The 15,323-nt window shown below is 41.9% G+C and overlaps 1 protein-coding gene across 10 annotated transcripts in view; it reads left to right on the forward strand.

Annotated features, from left to right (window-relative positions):
* The first annotated feature begins 775 nt into the window (after positions 1–775).
* The window catches only part of CSNK1G3 (casein kinase 1 gamma 3), a 113,455-nt gene continuing 98,907 nt past the window's right edge, over positions 776–15,323 (forward strand). For 4 of the 10 annotated variants that reach the window (XM_016190189.2, XM_060177497.1, XM_060177506.1 and 1 more), the window contains exon 1: positions 777–1,184. The gene's annotated coding sequence lies outside the window, so the exon portion shown is untranslated. Of the gene's footprint in view, positions 1,185–15,323 lie in introns of all 10 variants that reach the window. The other 6 variants (XM_007527657.3, XM_007527675.3, XM_007527666.3 and 3 more) reach the window with 2 other exon arrangements.

Below are 15,323 nucleotides of genomic sequence, written 5' to 3' on the forward strand. Positions count from 1 at the left end.
ACTGCAGTGTAGAGACAGAAAATACTCGCTGTAGTTTATGTTCTACATTTTGAGAACCTGATTTAGCCTCTTGAACTTCAGGAGGTTCCTATGAAAATATGAGATAATAATTCCCACATTACCTCGTTTACAAACGGGAGTTCTTTCTATATATATATATAGTCAACCAGGGGAAAATGTGAGCCACAATTTCCAAGCAGCTGAGTCCTTAATATAGCACTGGGTTTACAAAGAAAGTGTGTGTTTCTGTGTGTGTGTTGGGGGTGGGGGCAGTGAATAAATCCAATGATACCATTCCCTTAGGCAGGGCCCTATAATTCTTTAGCACCTGCAGAGCTGCTTCTCAGCACATACTGGAAAACCTCCCTATCCTGGTTTGGCACGATGGCGCCCTTAAGGCTTGTGCTCAGTCAAGAAGCAGACTTCTTGGTAACTCTCCTAAGTCGTGAAAGCGTCCTTTTCCAGTTCTCTCCGTAGTAGCTCTAGTCAAGCCTCTACCATGGCTTCACCTAAAGAATCACAAGCCTGTTCATTCACTCCATACTCCCCCTCTTGCACTGAGGTGAGGAAGAAGGAGTGGCCTTTTATACTGCTTTCTAGCCAATGACAGCGCTCTTACTCTTCCGGTCGGCGAGCCGACCAATCCGAGTACGTCGTTGCAACCTTCGGCTCAACTCGGCTCTTTTCGCCGATGCAGGCAGCTTGGGGGGTTGCCGCTGCTCGAGACGCTTTCCTTTTTTTTTAATTTTTTTTTCCATGTGTTCACTTCCGGGTCCGGCGCCGATCCGGATGCCCGAGGCAGGAGGATGTTTGACCTCCGGATAAGCGAGGCGACGCCGTGCATTCATTCCCGGCTGCATCGGTGGCGACAACAGCGGTTCGGGCGGCAACTCTCCGGCCAGAGGCGGCGGTAGGAGGCACCAGTAGGAGTGCGGAGACCGAGTCCAAGCCAGAGCCGCGCTCCCTCCTTCCGTCCCTCCCTCGTTCGCTCGCTCGCTCCTTCTTCCCTCGGCCTCGCTCGCTTGCTCGCTCCCTCCCTGCGCGGATCGCTTTTCCTCCTCCAGCCGCCGGTGACTGTGATGTGCCGCCACCGCCGCCGCCGCTGACGGACGGACGGACAGACAGATCTGGGGGCGCCGCCCGTGCCCGGACCGACCTCGCTGCTCGTGGCCGCGCCTCTTGAGGTATAAGCGCCTTTTTTTTTGGTCCCCCTTTCTTTTTCCCTCCCCCTCCACCCTCCTCACTCCCGGGGCTCTCGGCCCCGGCCCGGCCGGCTGCAGGCTCGGCGCTGCCGCCTCTCGCTCCCCGCCGGGTGGGGCTGGGTGGGCCGGGGGCCGGCGGGGCGGGGTGGGGTGGGGGGGCGGCGCCGCGGCGGGCGGCGGGGGCCGCGGGGTGGTGGGCGAGCGGCTGCAAGCGGCTCGGAGGCGCGGGCGGGCGGGGGCCGCAGCCGGGCTGCGGGAGCCCAGGCTTGGGGGGTGGAAGGGGCCCCGGGCGGTCGGCCGAGTCTGGCCGGGCCGGGCCGGGCTGCACAAGTTGCCCGAGCTGCGGAGCGCGAGTGGGGCCCCGCGAGGGCGGCGGGCGAGCCCGGGGGGCTCCCTCCCTCGAGGAGGGGCTTCTCCAGCTCCGCGCGCTCCCGGGGCTGCGTGCTGCCAATTGCCCCCGCCGGTTTGGGGGTCGGGGCCTCGCGAGGAGGGAAGGAGAGAAGGAGGAAAGGAGGGAGGAAGGGAGGGCTGGTGGAAAGGGAGGAGGTGACAGGGGGCCGGCATTCATTCCTGGGGGTGGTGGCGGCGGTGGTGTGTGTGTATGTGAGTGTGTGGCGGGGGAGGAGAACTTCCCTTTGGGGGTTGTTTGTTTTAAAAGGAGGTAGGGGGGCAGGGCAGAGATTCACCTATTTTGATAGAGCTTTTTTTTTTTTTGACTCGGCTCCAAACTTAAGGGAGGCATGGGGGTGGGAGGGTGTTTGCATGCAGAATTTAACTCAAATGGTTACTGTTACGGCGCTGGATTGTTTTGTTTATCCCACTTGCAAGGGAAGTGACACATTGGAGGGCCGGGTCCCGGGGTTCAGGGACCTCCCCACATTTGCTTCTCGGCGGCGGGTGCTATTGGGGACCTGTGGGTGCAGGCGGGGGGGGGGATGGTGGTGGTGGAGAGTTTAGGCCTGTGTTGGGGCCAATCCAGTGCTCCCCAGGAAGGAAGAAAAAAGTTAAGGGGTGGGAGAGGGGGAGCCAGGGTGTTTGGGAGATGGACACTGTTGCTACATTGTGGGAACTGTTTCTTTCTTTCTTTTTTTTACTTTGTTGTAGTGACTTCCAAGGCTGGTCTGCAAATGACCTGCTTTACGTGACAGACACCCTTTGTTAGAACATTGGCGTTAAGGGGGAAATGAAAAGCCCTCCTGAGTTTTGAGAAGTTAAAATAAGTCTGTATTTCTATTTTTGCTGAGATAATGATAAGAATGGCTTTTCTGCTCTCATGCTATGAGATTCTGTGCTCCCGCAAAGTGGGAATGCTTTTTGAAATTACAAATACCTACTTTTATTTTTTTTTTTTGCAGCTGTGTACATACATACTTGCATTTATTCCTAGGAAGAAAAATATCAGAGAAATCTTAAGAGCAGTTTAGTATCAGAAAGATGTGAGGCTAGTTTAAGAAAATATTCTCTACCAGAAATGAGAGTTGGTTTGTGACATTAAAAAAAAAATTGGGGGTGCATAGTTGGTTGCAGTGTGAAAGAGATGTGCACATCCCCAAACTTCACTCCATGTCTTCTGAGCTAAAATAAAATGTTATTTTCAAGTTCTGTATACATTAACCTACATAGTTCAACAAAAGATGCAACTTACATTTATGGTCATTAGAAAAAAAAAAGATGTCAGATAACCACATGGCCTTCAACAGAGTATATAGAGATTTTTGCTTTTGGGGAGCTTGCATTTCTGGATATGTATCTGATATGAGTAGGTCTTACTAGAAGGGGGGAACGGATAGTTGCTGTGAGTGAAATTCTTTTGGAGGATCTGGGCAACTGACTGACTTTACTAATATGTTATTGTGCTCACTGGCCAATTTGAAATTAATGCATTATGCAGTTACTGACATTTTCATCATCAGATATTCAAGCACTGACTCAACACAGTCTTCAACCCAGGGAAGTGATTTATTTGAGTCAAAGAACAGTTTAGTTCAGCCTGAACCTTGTGCAAGGGACTTGTACTGGTGTGGTGAGGATGAAAGTGTGGGTAGAATATGGAGACACCATTGGCTATCTTCAAGGGAAAAGCAGACATACACAGAAATAATTGCAACAAAGACTCCTGAGGGTTTTATTAGAGGTACAGGAAAGTGTGTGTATGTGTGTGTCTAATTCTTTTGTGGAATTCTGAGTGATTCGAGTTGGTACATAAAACTAGACCTTAAATATCTGAGTAGGCAACATGGGGTCTGGGGTGGCATAGTGTTCTAGGTGAAGGTAGTAGTGTTGGTTGGTTATTATTGGGACTTGTTGAGTTGCACACTTGAATACTGTCTTAGAAGATCTTTGTGGGAGAGGAAACTGAAAGTAGGTGGGGATCAGACCATGGGAGTTCAGAATGCCTTTTGTTTAAAAATGAGTCAGGTGAAGGTCCAAATGTGTAAGTCTCCCCTTGACAGGGAGGCCAACATAGATCTGGAGTTTAAGGAAAGAAATTGTAGCAGAATAGTAATTTTGTATCTCTCATGCTAATGGAGGAAAGCAGAAAAGTACTTTGGCTTTGCTATGTTGCTTTATTTGCATTTGAAAATGGGTGTGTCTGGTAATCTGGTAATTGGTTTTACATGCAATAAATCCAGACTGTAAAACCATGACTCAGGAAGGAATTGGAAGCTCTTCATTTACTTCTTTCACTGTGACCCCTTCAGATCCATCCTGTAATCATGGCCATATTGGACATACATAGCTCATTATTTTGGTGTTGTAGTTTATTGGTTCAGATTTTTTTTTTTCCCCCCTAAGTGAAACAAGTGGTGGTTTACTTCCAAGGGGTTTCCTAAAAGGATATATGAAACTAAATTGGGGGACTACAGAAGTATCAGATGACGAGACAAAATGCAGGTCATTGGGTAGTTATGTTATTGTTAATACATTGGAAAGCAAGATTTCCTGTGGTAAAGTAAAATATAAGGAACCCATTTATACCTAGAAAGAATTTACTCGAGTAGTGCTGTGGTAAAATGTGAAGCTTCTTCAGAAAAGTATGTGAGAGGGTTTTAGTTATCTTCTGTATCTGATGCCATTAAAATAATTTAATCAAAGGAGTGATTACAAAAATACCATCTGGTATGTATAATACCAGTTTTATTTTTTTTAGTTCATGTAAAAGTCATCTTTTAGGGGTGATTGATTGATGCTGTTTACCAATTCTTCTCAATACTTCTTTAAAAAAGAGATTTGTGTTGCAGTTGAATTTGGATTACCTTTTGAACCTTCCAGTAACAAGACCTATATAATTTAGTAAGTACTTATTTGTTTGAGGACCATAAATAATACTGTGAGGATAACTCTGAGTTAGGTGGCATAACCCTTACTTTTCAGAATAGGAAAGAGTCTTAACTATTAGCAACTAACTACTTAAACATTTTGGAAGAAGCAGAGGGCATATTCAAATCTGACCTTTTTCTGACTTCAAAATCTTTGAACCACCTACAGTCTTTTCTAACCCTCCTCCACCACCTCCTCCTCCTTCTCCCCCCCCTTTTTTTTTTGTTTTGTCTTTTCTCAAGCAGTTGACACTTAGTGGTATTGATTAATGTTATTAGTACATGTCTGAGTGTTAATTCTTTAAGATTTGATACCTTTGGAAATGGCAGCTTTGGGGTATTATCTGCATTTCTCTAGTGACAAGATCTCTAGGCGCAGACTGTACGTAGCTTCAACTGCTTTAATGGATTACTTTTGTGTCAGTTTGTAGGACAGAGCCGTGCTTGAATTTTTATTTTATTTTACTTTAATTAATTAACTAATTAATTAATTTTGTCACCAGGGCTTCACCTCTGCAGGCTTACTTTTTAAGATGGAAAGACCTCGACAGAGGAAAAGACACCACAGCACCAAAACTCCCTTCTCTGTCATGGGGGCTGGACTCAAACCTGGGTCATGTATTTGACAAAGCAAGCACACTATGCACTCGAGCTATCTTGCTAGCAATGCAATTCTATTAAAAAACAATTATTAGTATTTTGAGAGAAAGAGAAGGTGGATGTGCCAAAGTGAGCATATCAGTGTATCACTGGCATATGAAATGGCAGGGATTGAATTCAGGACCACATACCTGTAAGTTCAGCACTCTTACCTACTGCACCACCTCCTGGGCTGCTAGAATTCTTAATTTGTGTATTATCCATGCATAGAAGCCTTTTTGAACTTATCAAAATACATAAATTGAGAAAGATATATGGGAATAGATACATTTTTTAAAAAAGATTTTTTTTACTTACTTATTTTCCCTTTTGTTGCCCTTGTTTTATTGTTGTAGTTATTATCGTTGTCATTGGATAGGACAGAGAGAAATGGAGAGAGATGGGGAAGACGGGGAGAGAAAGACAGACACCTACAGACCTGCTTCACCTGTGAAGCGATTCCCCTGCAGGTGGGGAGCTGGGGGCTGTAACTGGGATCCTTAGACAGATTCCCGAGTAGATATATTTTAAGAGATATAAAAGAGGCTGTTAACCACATCTTTCTTTAATTGGTAGAGGGATTTGCTCCCAGGGGGACAGGTGTTAGTGCACATAGTACAAGCACAAGGACCCGAGCAAGGATTTAGGTTTGAGCCCCCAGCTCCCCACCCGCAGGGGGTTTGCTTCACAAGCAGTGTAGCAGGTCTGTAGGTGTCTTTCTCTCTCCCTCTCTGTTTTTCTCTCCTCTCTCAGTTTCTCTCTGTCCTATCCAATAAAATGGAAAAAAATGGCTGCAGGAGCAGTGGATTTGCAGTGCAGGCACTTCTTCTTCTTCTAGCGTTTGCCCTTCTTCTGTAGCCAGCCAACAGCGTCAGGTTAAGCCTGATGTCTGCTTATTGCTGGCTTTGAAAGTGACTGGGATCCATGTGGATTCAGTCGGCTAGGAAGGATCGTCAGTTTCCCCAATAAATGGGTACTCACGGGATGCACCAGAGCCCCAGCAATAACCCTGGAGGAAAAACAAAACAAAATAAAACACTCCCAGGGACAGTCTATCACACAGGAATCTCTTATCCCACCTTTGCTTAACCCATGTGAGATATGAGTGAAACTCTTCATTTATGTACTGCTGGATTTTGATACCACATTGAGTGGCATTGAATAGCTTGCTTTTGAACTTTTATTTTAAGATTTACTTTTTTTTCTTTTTCCTTTCTATTATACCTGCTAGAACAGACAGAAATTGAGAGAGGAGGTGAGATAGAGAAAAGCACCTGCAGACCTGCTTCACCACTCATGAAGCTTCCCTTCTGCAGGTGGAGAGCAGTGGCTTGAACCTGGGTCCTTGCACACGATAATTAGTGTGCTTAACTAGGTGTGTTATGACCCGGCCCCTGTTTTTGAGATTTTATTCCTACCTGTATATTGTATGTTACTAAGAAAAACTTGTTGGTACCCAACAAATTGTTAATGGCAACTGAACTTGATGTTTTAATTACATAGTTTAATGGAACATTATTTAGTGAACTGTAAAGGGAAAAAAGGTGTTTAAATGAGAACCAGTGACAGATATGAAAATGGGTAGCTCAAACGAACCGCAGTTGAAAAAGGTGTGGGTGAAATACTTTACATGAATAGGAAAAAAAAACAACAACCAACAAACTCAACATAACCCCCCCCAAAAAAAAAACAACAAATATGAAATCGAAATAGATTGTGCAGTATGACTATTATCAAGCCTTTGAGAGATGTCTATCTTGTTTAAGATATAGAAACTGGAAATCACAGGTGATGTGTTGTTGGTTGTATAGATATAGTAGAACTGTAATGATCTAAGGAGAATCCAAACTGGGAGGCAAGGCCTTGCCTTTTCATTCAGATTGTCTTGGCCTGGCAAAATAGCTCTGCTGGGTAGTGCACTACTTTACCATGTGTTTGACCCAGGTTTGCGACTGGTCCCCATTTCATTGGTGGAAACTTCAGTGATTTGATGCCTTTCTCTTTGTCTAGAGTATCACCTAATTTGTAATCTCTCTTAGATGATTAGAATTTAGAGTTTAGGAGCCAGGAGGTTGCACGCCTGGTTAAGTGCACACGTTACAGTGTACAAGGACTCAGGTTCAAGCCCCTGGTCCCCACCTGCAGGGGGAAAGCTTCACAAGTGCTGAAACAGGGCTGCTGTTGTCTCTGTCTCTTTCCCTCTCCCTCCCCAGTCAATTTCTCTGTCTATCCAATAATAAATAAAAAAAAATAGAGTTTAGAGTATTACAATCTCTCTTAGAATTTAGAATTAGAGGCTATAATTTCTCTTCAAAATAAAAGTTATTTAATTTTTTTTTTTTTTTTTGTCACGGGGGTGAACAGTGCTTGCCACTCCTTGTGGTCTCTTTGTTTTTACCTATAGAGACAGAAATGGAGGGGGAGATGGAGAAGGGGAAGTGAGATAGATAGGCAGGCAGGTAGACAGACAGACAGACAGACAGAGACATTTGCGGTACTGCTCCACTGCTCTTGAAACTTCTTTCCCCATGTAGGTGGGAACTGTGAGTTTGAACCTCGGTCTTCATGTGCCTCTATCAGGTGTACCACTGCCTGACCTTGGATTTTAAGTTTTTCTTCCCTCCTCTCTCTCTCTCTCTCTCTCTCTCTGCTTCTCTCTCATCATCTTTTAAAGAACTATTGATAAATTCTTTTAATCTTGAATTTGTAGTTATAATTTAGAGTGAGTTGTTTGGCTATCAAGTCACATGTTTTTTTGATCCATGTCCGATGAGACCATTCAGATTTTATATAGCATCAGGATTAGAAAGAAACCTTCTTATATGTCCTCAAACTGTGTACAGACTGCTGGGGAACAGAGGAAATTTTCCCTTGGAAGAGGAAATACCATCCTCTTATTGTACTTGAAGTTACTGCAAAACACATCTGTTGGACAGTTTATAATATCCCTCTGTCTGGCCTAGTTCAGCCCAAGTAGGAAGGAGAGCTTTTCATTGTAAAAGATGGAAGTCTGTATTGGAGTGGGCTGTGCTCTTTCTTTTGTCTTCTCACACTATTGTGACTGAATATATGTAGTGCATAGCTCCTGAATTGAAACACCAATATATGGAGACAGGGCAGAGCTGTTGTTTCCAGAGCCTTGGCTTGCCATCCTGAGGCCTGGATAATTCTGTTGTCTGTGTGTTGCATTTATCCTCAGACTGGGAGCAAGATCACATTAAGACATGCATTACCCGGGAAATCTTTTGTACCAATTTACAAGCTTACTTTCTTTCCCCTTCATGTTTTATTGACCAGAATGTAGGTCACGTATACTTTCTAACCATTTATGGGAAAGGAACTAGGGTTATCATGACTAGTTCATAATAATCAGGATATATCTCCTGCAGTTGGTAATAGGGATATATATATATATATATATATATATATATATATATCCCTATTGTATATATTGTATATCACTAATGTATGTATTTCCTATATTTCTTGGTAGAAGGAGAGTTTAAAAAAAGTTGTGGGAAAATGGATATTAGAGAGGCAATCAGTAGTGGTCACTATATTCACTTGTTCTTAGAATGAAAATAAATAATGCATCTAATTGCACTTTGAACTTTAAAGTGTTGTACAAATGTAACAGATAAACTACTAGGAAACAGTGTCTATATTTTAATCTTAAGTATGCCCAGTTATGAATATTTTAGAAGCTAAACAGTGCGAGTTTTTCTTATTAACTAAAATCGCTTATTTAAGATGCATAACTGTAACATTTTCTCACAAAAATCATAATACTATTTTGACTTTTGTATGCAGTATAAGGGAATGAATACAGGGCCTTGCACTTAACTGCCAGTCCCTGGTCTAATATTTATTCTAATCTGTGGAGAGAGACACCAAAGCACCAGTCCACCATCCATGGAATACTTTAGTGCCATCCATGGTGCTCCTAAGTACGACCAGGAATCAAGGTTGCTGACCCATGTCTCCTATAGCCCTAAACTATTTTAACTTGAAATGACATTTGTCCCTGTAAACTTCTTTAAAAAAAAAATTCCATTTTTTAGAGTTTTCTGCCTTCCATGTTGAAAACCACTCACTCCTTTGATTTCTTCAGATTTGTTCATTTTTCCTACCTGCAGGAGAATTATCCATAGTAACTCAATGAAATGGGAGTTTGTGGGGAAGAGTTCACGTTGAACCATGGAATCTTAGTGAGGTGGGAGGAAAGGAGACTTAAAGAAAAGATGGTGGGGGAATAGCTAATCAGTGAAGATTCAGAATTTTAAAATTGAAACACATTGTACTAATAGGAAGGTTGAGTGAAATGCTCAGGTCGCAGTGTCTTATTATCCTGATTGCTAGTGTGTTGCTCTTTCAGACCAAACGAGGATCAGAAAAAGATTCGGGTCTTCTGGGCAGTTTTGCTCAAGGGCAAGTTCTGTCAATCAGCCATCTTTAGTACAAGTATCTATCTGTATCTTCAGGCTTTGGGAAATTTTAGTTAAAAAAAAATATCTTAAATGAAAGAAGCAAACAGAGAAATCACTTCTTCATTCCTTAGTCAACAGTAACAACAATAGCATGCAAAAAGCAACCTAAACTTAGTCTGTTTACAGAAAATGCAGAAGTAGAATTGTGCTTGGGATATACATATATTCTTTGTTTATTAGGTCAGAGAGAAATTGAGAGGGAAGAGGGGAAGGGGAGAGAAACAGACACCTTCAGCACTGCTTCACTGCTTATGAACCCCCCCCCCCCCCCCGCAGGTGGAGACCAGGGGTTTGAACCCATGTCCTTGTGTATGGTGATGTGCTCTAAACCAGATATGCCACTGCCTGGCCCCTACATTTTTTATTTTCAAGAAGATTGTTAGCTTAAAGATGTCTCTGTATATACTGCTGTGCCACATGTCTGAAGATGCGTCTATGAATATATACAGAGAAAATAATTGTAGCTGGTGTAATTATTAAAAATACACAGAATCAGTCCATTGATCTTTTTGAAGGATAATTATGTTGATGGAACTTACAAATGGTAAGATTTGAGATGATTCTCATATTTAATTTTTTTGCTGCTAGAGTTTTTGCTGGGACATTATTTTCTTTTTTACTAGAGAGTGAGAGACAAAGAGGGTAAAGAGAAGAGAGGCACCTGTACACCTGCCGCACTGCTCCGCCACTTGTGAAGCTTTCTCTCTGCAGGTGGGGACTGGGGCCTCGAACCCTCTGCCTTGTGCATGGCAGTATGCTCACGCTACCTGGTGAGTCACTGTCTAGTCTCCCTCCTTCCCCTTCTAAAGGGTGAGAGTCAGAAAGGGAGAGACAGAGAAGTAGTCACACTACTGCTTCACCTATTTTGAAGCTTTCCCTGTGCTGGTGCTCCCACTGTGATGACCTGGGGCTAGGACCTGGGTCCTACATCTGTTAAAGTCTGTGCTTTTAGGGCTCAGGCGCTGTCTCGCACCTGGTTTAGTGCAGTGCACAAGGACCCAGTTTCACCTTCCCAGTTCCCACCTACAGGGGAAAGCTTCACAAATGGTGAAGTAGTGTTGCAGGAGCCTTTCTCTTACTTGTTTTTTATCGCCACCTCCCCTCTTAGGTTTTTCTCTGTGTCTATCCAATAAATAAATAAAGTAAGTAAAGTTGTGCTTTTGCTGGTTGAGCTATATTATGACTCCTGATTTTTTTCAGGTATGACTATATTATGGTCAGAAAAATTGAAAGTCTGTGTCTTCTTGCGGAAAGGAGGTAGAATCCTGGGGTGGGATGCTTTCCTGTCAGTGGACTTTAACATATCATTCTGTTTTCATTGCATATCACCTTGAATAAAGTGTACTTTGACTTTGAAATAGAAAAGAGACAGGGTTGGCAAAACAGCTTGCTTGGATAGTACACTGCTTAGCCACTGCCCAGGTTCATGCCCAGCCTCCTACTGCATTGAAGGAAGATTTAGTACTGTGACTCTTTTACACTCTTATCTCTCCCTACCTGGGGAAAAAAAATAATACTAGTAAATAAAGGAAGAGAGACCACGCAAACTTTCCCCAATGTGGTGGTGACTGAACTTGAACCTGGGTCTTACACATGATATATTGGGGATCATCCCAGAGGAAATATCTTGCTGGCCTACTTCCTTATTTACCTTAAAAGTTTTTAAGTTGAAGTGGCTGTATGATATGCTTGGTAGATATACAGGTTAGAAAAGTACTGTGTGTGTGTGTGTGTGTGTGTGTGTGTGTGTGTGTGTATGTGCTAAATTTATTCCATTTTGACTTCAGGTTGTATGCTTGGCAATCAAATAAAGAGTATGAAACATCAGAGTCATAGTTGTAGTCAGAGTTTCCTTTAGTAAAAAGAGAAGTGAAAATATTTTTTCTCTTACACCCAGTCTGTGTCATGTTTATTTTCTGTTTCTGTGAAATACTTATTTTACGGTCTTAACAGTGAATACTTTCACATGGCAGGCAAAGATACTATGTGATATCATAAGGAGAGAAGAAAGAAATTAATGGTACTTCGCAAGTTATATGGTGCACAAATAATGGCCACAGGCCTTTGAATAAAACCTTAATTTGGCATGTAGACACAGCCTAGTGTTGGAGTGTTGTAGAGGTGAACCAGAGGGTATCAGTCCTTGGTGACATTTTTATGAAACTGGTTTTTGTCTATGCATTTTTTTATATGACATTATCTTCTTTTTACACCAGGAACCTGGAAATCATGAAAAGTAAAGTAAAATTTAAACATGTAAAATCTTGTAATGCCAGTTTTCATTTTGAAAGATAATAGGCAACTTATTGAATTTTTTTTTTTTGCCTCCAGGGTTATTGCTGGGGCTTGGTGCCTGCACTATAAATCCACTGCTCCTGGAGGCTATTTTTTCCCCTTTTGTTGCCCTTGTTGTTTATCGGCGTTGTTATTATTGTCATTGCTGTCGTTGTTGGATAGGACAGAGAGGAATGGGGAGAGTAGGAAGAGACAGAGAGGGATAGAAAGATAGACCTGCTTCACTGCTTGTGAAGGTAAGGAGCTGGGGGCTTGAACTGGGATCCTTACGCCAGTCCTTGAGCTTCGCCGCCATGTGCGCTTAACCTACTGCCTGACCCCCGAGGTTTTTATTTTTAATCATATGAGTGTCAGAAAGTATGATTGTAGCTAATATTTCTTTATATATTTGAGATTCTAGAAATACTTGTAAACAAAATATCAACTATAATTAGCTCTTTAAAATAATTTTGAGTATTCCTTTTTAAAATTAATGAATAATGTATATTTACTATGTTGTTAGCTATCTAAGTACATTACTAATGGTATTGCTTTTTGAAGACTGAACAAATGAAATCCTGATTATAGGGAATGAGAATAGCAAACAAGCTAAACTAACTTTTGATGTCTGTATTTATTTAAACCTCTCAAGTGAAAATTTTCTCTTGATAGTAAATAAGAGAAGGAAAACAGACAATTATAAAAATGGTACTTGGAGTATTTTGTTGAAGTACAGGGAAGATTCCCACTTACTGATAGATAAAAAGGTTTGTGGAAAAGGCAGCTGTACTAGTGGTACTTGATCCTAAGGTCACATGAACGTTTTTCTGGAGACCTTAAAAAAAAGATAAGATAGTGGGATTCTGTCCATGCTGATTTATTTGAATCTGGGAATGGACCTAGGGCATTGATTTGTTTTAGGATTTCTGCAGGTACACTGTGCTGTAGGCTTATAAATGATTGAGTTCTTTACCTCATACATATCTCCTAGTCGCTTCCTCCCTCTCCCTCTCTGTATATGTGTGTGTGTATTTGTTTCCTTGTCCTGTGTGTGTGACACACACACACACACACACACACACACACACACACACACACACACACACACACACATGCACACATACTAGGTCAAAATGTGATGTCTATCTACTGAGCCATCTTTCTGGCTACTTTTTTTTTTTTTTTTTTGCTACTTTTCTTTAATGCTGTTGGAGGTTGAACCCAAGACCTCTTGCATTGTAGTGTGAATTCTATTCCTACGTCACTTGTTCCACTACTTGATTTGTATTTTTCATGCCAGATAAGGACTAGGGAGGCCTTAATGGTAATGTCGTATAACCACACTTATACTGTACTTCTAAATGCTTGCTGAAGAAGAACTGGTGGCTGTTTTTTTTTTTCCCACATAGGAAATACTTTATTTCGGTCATAGCATATTACATTTACTATATGTCCTCTATAGCCAGTAAATATATTCACATAAATGTACTGTAATAGTCTAGTTTTATGGTTACTGAGGGTCCTTTTGTTATGACTCACTCAGTTGATTCTGTGCCCTTCCGGAACCAGGAGTAAGTACCTTTACTAGTTACATATTTTCCTTATGCTTAGATGAGAGTAAATAATTTTATGATGAAATCAGTACATGCAGTATCATTCAGTAAACATTTTATGCGTAGTGGCTAAAATAGAGATTTCAAGGGTGAGATTTCTGCATCATGAATTCACCTGCCCCAGTGTGCTAGTTCATGATACAAAATTTAGGATAGATAAGAGTTTAGGTGACATGTTATGGAAAACTTTCGAATTATTCTCACATGATAAAGAGACTAGCAGTAACATTTTGCACGTACATTTAGTGATGATGGAGTCATGGGGTGTAGTAGCTTCAATGAACCATCATTCTGTACTGAGAATTCTAATGTCTCAGTTGCTCTAAAAACCGGAAGAATTGCTTTCTTTTGTTTGGCACACGTAGAGTTTTTGCACAAAACCTGTTGCCTTTGTGTGCTGTGTTTTCAGTTTCACTGTAATGTTTGCTTATGCCATGCTCTTTCAGGCTTCTGTGCCATCTCAGCCTTCTCTAGGGTGTTAGGATATATATATGATGAGTACACACTGTAATCAGCAGAAATCCCCCGAATTCTGAATTCCAAAACAGGTGTGACTGCAGGAACTTGCAGAAAAGAACTGTGTACTTGCATTCTTTTGCATCTACTCTTTGCTTCTTGAAAGGGACTCCTTGCTATCTTAGTCCCATCAGCAAGATGCCAGTACATTTCCTTTTGCTTTTTCCTTTGTAAATATATACATACCAACAGGCACTTTCTTTTAATTTGTGTTTGTTTCTCTTTAACAGTTGTTGAAAGCTTTCCTGGCTTTTTGACACTAAGTTATTAACCCTAGTCCTGTGGGCCCTACTGTGGCCTCAGAAGCATTGTGTAATTAGGATGTTGGAGATGGAAAATGTTTCAGTAAGTTGGGCGTAGCCAGGATTCATCACACACTCTGCAGTCTTTGGGGTTAAATAATTTTACCTCTGTACATGGTAACTTCATGCCAAAGTACCTGCAGGCAGCTCTTTTTATTTCTTAAACAAATCTTGACTTCCTTTTTCATAATAGAAAGAAACAAGGGCGTGGTTGTAATTGTCTCTGTTTTAGTTTCTTTAAACTTCCTTAATTTTTAAAAATTTTATTGCCACCAGGGTTATCACTGGGGCATGGTACCTGTACCATGAATTTATCCACCGCTCCTGGTGACCTTTTTTTTTTTTTTCTTTTCTTTTTTTCCTTCTTTGCCTTTATGTGATAGAACAGAGAGAAATTGAGAAGGGAGAGGGAGACAGAGAGGCACCCACAGGTGCCTCTATAGCAGTTTGCTATAGAGGTTTCAGAAATAAATCTCCATGTCTGGCATTTTTCTAGAGAGGAGTTTGCTGTACAGAAGTAGTTTCTGTATTGTTTGGGGATAGGATTTTTAAAAAAATGTTTTCTCTTAGTCATTGACATTGCTTCACAGAATTATCAGATTGAGGAGTTTTTTCATAATCAAACATGATAATTAAGTCGTCATAACACCCTCCCACCAAAGTCTGTGGTTCCCCCACGTCCCCTCCAACTATCTTAGTTCTCATATTGTACAAGCCACAGTCTGATGGTCCTCTTTTTATTTTTTTTTAAAAAAATTTTATGTTTTCCCTTTTGTTGCCCTTGTTTTTTTACTGTTGTTGTTGATGTCATCCTTGTTAGATAGGACAGAGAGAAATGGAGAGAGGAGGGGAAGACAGAGAGGGGGAGAGAAAGATAGACACCTGCAGACCTGCTTCTCCACCTGTGAAGCGACTCCCCTGCAGGTGGGGAGCCAGGGCTTGTACCTGGATCCTTACGTGGGTCCTTGCG

The sequence above is a fragment of the Erinaceus europaeus genome, chromosome 2 (genome assembly GCF_950295315.1).
Source record: "Erinaceus europaeus chromosome 2, mEriEur2.1, whole genome shotgun sequence".
In the NCBI taxonomy this organism is placed as follows: Eukaryota; Metazoa; Chordata; class Mammalia; order Eulipotyphla; family Erinaceidae; genus Erinaceus; species Erinaceus europaeus.